An 8,038-nucleotide genomic window follows, 5' to 3' on the forward strand; every position below is an offset into this window, starting at 1 on the left:
CCCTGCCACCCAGGCCATGCTCTCTTGCCGCGGGGTAGGGAGAAACAGGAGCCTCGGGTCCCACACCGCCAGGTTCGGGAGCGGTTATCGCCCCCTCAGCCATCGGGATAGCTTCATCACAGCAGGGGATAAGTTGACCCACAACTTCACTCACCACCAACTCCGAACTGATCCCCCGGCCTATGGATTCACTTTCACGGGCTCTCCAACATGCTCTCAATATTTATCTATCTTGGGTGGGGGTTTTTTTTGTACAATTTCTTCTTGGTTGGCTCTCGCTGCGAGCCTGCAGTTTCTCACCGATTCTACTGAATTTGCCACAAACGCCCACGAGGAGATTAATCTCAGGGTAGTTTACGGCGACGTGTATGCACTTCGACGTGAAATACCCTCTGAACGTCGAGATTTCCGTAAGTAATGCCAGGGGGAGACAGCTCAACAGCCGTAGTCAAAAGCACAGAGGTCCCGCCAGAATTTTTCAAACCGCCCACCGCTATTGGCCTCCACCGGGGACCACGCCCCTACTGTCCGTGTGCCTGCCTAAACTTCTAAACGTTGAAATCGAGCTGGCGCACGCACCGCCTCGTTCCACCGCCTCACTCGAACCCCAGCCATCTGAGGTCCGCGCGTGAGTTCCGCCGGAAGTGCTGGGGGGAGTGGGGGGGGGGCCCGCTTCCGCGGTGCGAGGGTTGGACAATCAGCAGAGAGGACATTTTTAAAAAATTAGAGATTAGTTTTATTTATCGCACGTACATTGAAGCAGGCAATATCCCTGGCATCTCCCCCGCAGCCCTGAAGAAGGGTCTCGGCCTGAAACGGGTGGCTGGTCATCCGTTAGACAGACGCTTCCCGCTGGCTTCCTCCGGCGTTGCGTTAAGAATGCGACAACGGCTGTCGGAGTCCGAGGAGGACGTGGCGGGGGGCCGGCCTGAGAAGTCCCAGCAGGTTTAGGGGACCTTGGCCTTCGAGAGGCGTTGAGGCCCCCGTGGAGCGAGGAGGAGGTGCGAAGCAGGTACAGGCAGATGGGCGCAAACAAGGTGCTCAAGGAGTGCAAGGAATCCAGAGAACGCTTGAGGAAACCGAGCGGGCCCAAAAGAAGGCGTGAGGCTAGTCCAACAGTCAAGGGAAAAGGAGGGTTTCTACTAAAGGGATAGCAAGGGACAAAATGGAAGATTAGAGTGGTCGTCTGTGTGTGGAGCTGAAAGCGATGAGGGAGATCTTAATCTTTTTTTGCATCTATGGAATTGAGGCAAAGCAACAGCGAGGTCACAGATTACAGAGGAGGGGGTGCTTGCAGTCTTGAGGCAAACTTGAAGACCCTGGCCTGGAGTTATGCACTGACTTCGGCGCTTTGCGGGAATGGGACCCCCCACCGGCCGCTGCTCAAGGGCTCGGATTCGGGAGCCTGAGATCTCAGGAACTCTGGCGACGGGCGGATCGAGGGTCACCGAGATGTCACGGCGGGAGACCCGTGTGTCGTCGGGTGTGGGGGGGGGGTCGGAAAATCTACCGTGCGCCCGAAGACCCTGAGGATCTTGGTGGTCTTCGGGCACAGAGCTCGAAAAGAAGCGACGTGACGGGCTTTTAACATCGTAAACCAGCGAGGTGTTTATGTCTCCCCACTCGCCGGGAAAATGGAGACCCCTCCCTCCCCCTCATCAGAGAAAGAGAGCCTGCGGCATGTCAAATACCGGGTGAAACGCAAAGTCTTTGGGGTGACTGCCAGTCTGCTGTTGTTTGCTCACGTTTCAGTGTTCGGTAACAGCTGCCGATGCTTTTTATTTGGGGGGGGGATTGTTTCTTACTGCCATTTCCTGGGGGGGGAAGGAACTTTGGGGTTCTCACGTTCAACTGTTGTTCACTCTTTGGGGCACTCCTCTGTTTTCGTGGATGTCTGTGAAGGGAGAGCATTGCAGGGTGTATATTGCGTACATTTCTCTGACATGGACCTTTGAATTCGAGCGGACAGATTCCCGGGGCTTGACAACGTGTTACCTCAGACACAGTGCAGAAAAATGCTGGGACCCTCAATATTTTCATACGCTCTAACTCGCATCTCTTCCAGTCACCCTTTTTGAAGTTCTGGACTCGATCAGAAAGTTTTTCCTTGCTTTCACTCTCAGTTTGAGCTGCCCCGTTCTTTCTTTCTTTTTGGTGCACATTTCAATTATAAAAGTTTCTCATCTTTTTTTACTTCCCTTTATGGATAAGAGGAGAATCACTATCTCTATTATATACTATTAGATTAATTCCATGTATGAGCTTGATAACACTTATTTTTCCTTTTATTTGAATTGTTATTGTGATGAGCAAACCAGGCTGAGATGGGGTCCAGAGTTGACCCCCCCCCCCCATGAACTATGCTGCTAATGAGAGAGAGGGAGGGGGGAGGCATCCCGTGCAGATGAGAGGGAGATGATTTAATATTATGGTTCCTTGGCTGATTGTTCACCTTTGCTCCAAGGACACCTTCTTTGCCTGCTTGCGAGGATTCTTGCTGAGACAGCAAGGCGGGACCCGGTCGATGGACGGCCGGTGTCCAGCAAGTGATGATAAGAAGCAGGTCTGTGACGACACAGGCAGACACACCACGGGACACTGAGAGAGCGTTGCGCGCCCACGTGAAGGTGGGGGTTCTGGAGGATCGATTCGGGGGGAATTGATCAGTGGCTCACAGCGTGCAAAGGCGCGACCGGCAGGGGCTTGTTTGTGTGTGTCCACCCTCGCCTGGGTGACAGGCCTACCACTGAAGAACAGTTGGGATCACAGTCGGTGACCGCAACAGGAAGACAACGGGAACAGCATCACCTCTCGCTCTCTCTCTCTCTCTCTCTCCCCAACGTTACACCAGAACCACCTCGACCTAATCTGAACTAAACTGAATTTTTCACCATTGTAAGACTATCCATTTACCCCTAGACTTTGAAAGAGCTTGGTTTTGATTTCTATTTCCACACTTCTGTATAAATCAATGTAAACCTGTTTCACATTTATTTGCATTTTATAGTACTGTATTATTAGTTTACTAATAAACACTATTAGTTACAGTAATACCATTCTCCAACGTGTATTCCATTTCTGCTGGTTCGGTAACCCGGTCACGGGCCACGTGACATTATAGAAATTTGAGATAATTCTCCTTTTTATATTTATATGTGTGTACTCTTTTATAAAGATTGATTAAGAAAGAAATTGCTGGGACCCTAGAGGAGATATTTTAGCGATAGGTGACATACCAGAGGATTTGGATGATAACTGGTGTCCTGCCATTTCAGAAAGGCACTAAGAACGTTACAGGCCAGCAAGCCTGACATCACTAGCGGGAAAGCTATCAGAGAGCATTGTCAGGGACGAGACGTATGAGTGTTTGGATAGACGGGGACCGATTCGAGATCGCCAGCTTGGCTTTGCGTGCGGTGAGTGGTGTCTGGCCAAGCTTTTCGATTTTTTCCGAGTAAGCTCACCAGGGGGGCTGACGAAGTCCTGCGTGGGAGGTTGGTCAAGACGGGTTAGTCGCTTTGACGTTCAAGATGAGGTAGTAGATTGGATTAGACGCGGGTTTCACAGGAGAATGCCTGCCTCTGACCGGAGGCCTCCGTTAGCGGAGTGCTGGGTCTGCTGTTGTTTGTCATCTCTGTCAACGGTCTGGGTCGGCAGATTTGAGGACGATGGCAGGTTCGGTGTTGTGGCGGGCAGCGGGAAGGATAACGAAAGCTTGCAGAGGGATCTGGACCAGCCGGAATAAAGCGGCAGATGGAATTCAATGCGGGCAAGTGTGAGGTTTCACACTGCAGCAGGACCGACTGGGGTAGATCTTGCGCAGTGAACGGTCGGGCACCGAGGAGTGGGAGTACAGGTCCGTAATTCATTGAAAGTGGCGTCACCGGCGGACGGGGGTCGTGGAGAAAGCTTCTGATGCATTGGCCCCTCAAAGTGTGGGAGATGGGACGTTGACGCGGCCTGATCTGGAGGGTCGCATCCAGTTTCGATCGGCGACCGACAAGAAAGATGTCAACCGAAGGAGTGCAGGGAAAACCTGCGAGGATATTGCCCGACTTGATGACCTGAGTCCATAAGGAAAGATTGACTAGGGTAGGACTGCGTTCCCTGGGGCGTGGAGGCCGAGAGAAGATTTAATAGAGGTATACAAGATTGTGGGCCAAAGGGCCTGTATTGTGCTGTAGGTTTTCTAAAATTTAGGGGTAAAGGAAGGGTAAATGCTTTTAATTGATTCTATTGTTCTACTGTAAATACCTGCAGGAGAATGAATCGCAGACTGGTGGCATATACTACTTTGATAGTAGAATTATTTTAAACTTCGAACTCTGACTAGACAGAAGTCTCGCACTCGGTGCTGACGTACCCTGAGAGGGGGGCGTCGGCCAGCACGAAGTTCTCCCGGGCCCCGCGGCCTGCCCCGTCTCCTGAGCAACACAGTCTGGAGGCACAGCTTTCCCGGCACGCCAGCGCGCACCCGGAGCCCGGGCCCGCGGCCCTGCCGAGCTCTGGCTGCACCGTGGCGGCCTGGAAGCCCTCGCGCCTGAAGAAGGCCTCTGCCCGCCCGGCCGCGCCCACCTCCCGGCACCGGACGTGTGCGGAGGCCACCAGCTGCCGGCCGGCCAGCCGCCACACGTGGAGCTCGTGGACGGCCGTCACCCCCCTCCACCCTCAGCAGCCGCTCCCGCAGCCCCTCCACATCCAGGCCGCCGGGGACGGCCTGCAGCAGAACCAGGCCCGACTCCCTCAGCCGGGGGCAGGCCACCCACAGGGCCTTGCAGACCACCCCCAGGCACAGGGCCGGATCCAGCCGCAGCAGCCAGCAGGGCCCGGCCCTCCCCTCCCCCTCGCATGGCCCCCGGAGGCAGGCCGGCCGGGCGGCATAGTGGGCCAGCGCACTCAGCAGCACCAGCGCCGATCCCAGGGCGTCCCCCAGCACGTGCGGGGAGGCCGCCTGCCAGCTGGGGTGCCCCTCTTCACCCGCCACACTGGGCTCCCGGAGGTCCTCTCCCTGCCAGCTCTGGCTCTCTCCTGGGCCTCTGGTAGCCATCTTGCTGAGGAGGTCTGCAACAACAGAAAGAGGCAAGGATCAGGCCATCGTCCAGCTCCTTCCCCTCCCAATTCTATCAAGGTGGATAGGCCAGCAGCCACCTGGACTATAGGCCTCAGGCCTAGTACGGTACAGGATCTGCACAGTACAGAGTCAGACCCTGGGGACCAACGCTTCCAGGCCTCGGCCTTCTCTGCGGGGCGCTGAGAAAGATCTTGGTGTGGAATACCACGAGGCAGAAGCGGAATTTATAAAATCACTAATATTGTGCTGCCTGATTCTTCAAAGGCAATGCTTTTGGTCTCCTCCACGCCATGTCCAATCTACTTGCAGGCCCTCTAAATTCACCGGGGCCCCAGCTCCCACACTCAAACATGGCCGACGTCCTTCTGATGGATCAAGGGACGACTTCTTTCCTGTCTTCCTTTTCTTGCAAAAGGTGGTTCTGCCACTGCAGGAGCCTCCATTTTGGCGGTGGTGCGTTTAGCGATCTGACACTTCGCCGACTCTGAGGGGCCCTCGAGAGGCTTCAAGGGAAGGGTGCAGCCCCGAGGCCGGGCGGCTCACGCTCGACCCCATTTCCCACCGATTAAAGCGTCCATTCTCCCCCCTCGTCCATTCTCCCCCCTCCTCCCTCGTTCACTCTCTCTCTCGTCCACTCTCTCCCTTGTCCATTCTCGCCCCTCCTCCCTCGTCCACTCTCTCCCTTGTCCATTCTCGCCCCTCCTCCCTTGTCCATTCTCCCCCCTCCTCCCTCGTTCACTCTCTCTCTCGTCCATTCTCGTCCACTCTCTCTCTTGTCCATTCTCCCCCTCCTCCCTCGTCCACTCTCTCCCTTGTCCATTCTCGTCCACTCTCTCCCTTGTCCATTCTCCCTCCCCCCTCCCTTGTCCATTCTCCCTCCCCATCCCTCGTCCAGTCTCTCCCTCGTCCATTCTCGTCCACTCTCCACACCCTCCTCCCTCGTCCAGTCTCTCCCTCGTCCATTCTCGTCCACTCTCTCCCTTGTCCATTCTCCCTCCCCCCTCCCTCGTCCATTCTCGTCCACTCTCCACACCCTTCTCCCTCGTCCAGTCTCTCCCTCGTCCATTCTCGTCCACTCTCTCCCTTGTCCATTCTCCCTCCCCCCTCCCTCGTCCATTCTCGTCCACTCTCCACACCCTCCTCCCTCGTCCACTCTCCCTCCCCCCTCCCTTCGTCCATTCTCGTCCCACGTTCCCCCCCCCCCCCCGTGCTGGGGTTCTGGGTCTTGGGAAAGGTTTGATGATGTGTTTTGCCCTCTTGGACGTTGTGATGTGCCTCCGGTGTGCGGTCTCTCCCTTTCGTCCCGTCGCTGCTCAGGGCGACCCGGGGCGGCCGGCAGACACCGGATTCCGCCGGACCCTCCCTCGGGCAGCCAGGCCGTTACCGTCAATCCCAGGCACGGAGACCGGCCGGGCACCTGACCGCACCGCCGGCATGTGGGCGCTTTGCCCGACCCTCCGACCCGGTGGACCGCAACCCGAACCTCCGCTCGCTCCACGAAGCGAGTCTGCCCTGGGGCTCCGCCTCTGCGATGCGCCGGGAGCTTCGTGTCTATGGACTCACTCTCGTCCTGAACGCTGTTGTTTGTACAACTCGTGTTCTTTCCCCCCTCCCCGCACGCTGGATGTTTTTGTTGGTCTTTTTCTTAAAAAGGGGTTCTTTCGGGTTTCTTGTCGTGCGGCTGCCCGTGAGCAGATAAATCTCAATGGGCGTACAAATTTGATAAACAACCTGAACTTTCTTTAAACTTCAGAAGTTTAGCAGATAAATCTCAATGGGCGTACAAATTTGATAAACAACCTGAACTTTCTTTAAACTTCAGAAGTTTAGCAGATAAATCTCAATGGGCGTACAAATTTGATAAACAACCTGAACTTTCTTTTCAAACTTCCAGAAGTCTCGCAGATAAATCTCGAGCTTGTACAAATTTGATAGACAGTCTGAACTTTCTTTTCAAACTTCCAGAAGTCTCGCAGATAAATCTCAAGCTTGTACAAATTTGATAGACAGTCTGAACTTTCTTTTCAAACTTCCAGAAGTTTAGCAAGCTTGTATAAATCTGATAAACAGTCTGTTTTGTTGATGCTGCAAGTCGAGAGGGACTCAGCAGGTCGGGCAGCGTCTATGTCGCGGACGGTTCGGACCCTCCCCCGAACAAACTCCCAAACAAAAAGGGGGGAACCTTACCTTGGCTTTCGTGCGGGCGCCCCTTGCCTGCGGAGGGCCAGTCCTGAGGGGCGCTGCCCCTCCTGAAGAGGTACAGGCCACCCAGGTCGATCAGGAGGCTGGTTAACCCGACCCCGAGCAGGATGGCGGGGCGACGCACGGGCTGAGGCTGCAGCACGCTCTCCACCGCCTTGCCCAGCACGGCGAAGCAGAGGCCGGCCAGGAAGATGCCCTGCACCAGGGCTCCCAGGGGCTCGACCCTCAGCCAGCCGAAGGTGTTGGCGGCCCCGGCGGGCGCCCGGCCGCCCGCGTTGAGCCGCAGGGACGCCCGCAGGGTGCCGAGCCCCAGCAGCGCGGAGAAGGTGTGGAAGGACCGGGAGAGCAGGGTGAGGGAGCCGCACACTTTGCTGGCGCCCAGCTGCAGCAGCCCGACGGCCAGGGTGAGGGCCAGCATCAGCGGCAGAGCCCAGCCGCCGCCCCTCCTGCCCATGGCCGAGTGCCGCCCCCTGGCATCCTCCGCTCGCCCCCTTTCCCGAGGTTGTGCGCACGGGTCGGAAAGCCGGCTCTCTCCGCACGGAACCGAGACAGGAACGAATCACGAACTCCCCTCTCCCGCAGGCTCTGCCCTGCCTCCCGGCATCTCACGCTTTTAAAGGGACCAGCGTTTGCGCCGAGAAACTTACTGTCCAGCTCCACTTGTTTAAGAGTAAATTACCGAATTGTAAAATTGTGTTTTTCAAATCAGAATCTTTATAAATTCAAATTAATTTACAACCGGGTGCAGGGAATTTAGAAGGATGA

The 8,038-nt window shown here is 55.9% G+C and overlaps 1 pseudogene; it reads right to left on the bottom strand.

The window, feature by feature from the left end:
* Positions 1 to 693: 693 nt before the first annotated feature.
* On the bottom strand, positions 694 to 7,960 carry LOC132384025 (proton-coupled zinc antiporter SLC30A1-like; annotated as a pseudogene).
* Positions 7,961 to 8,038: the final 78 nt, after the last annotated feature.

Source organism: Hypanus sabinus, chromosome 31 (genome assembly GCF_030144855.1).
Source record: "Hypanus sabinus isolate sHypSab1 chromosome 31, sHypSab1.hap1, whole genome shotgun sequence".
Classification (NCBI taxonomy): domain Eukaryota; kingdom Metazoa; phylum Chordata; class Chondrichthyes; order Myliobatiformes; family Dasyatidae; genus Hypanus; species Hypanus sabinus.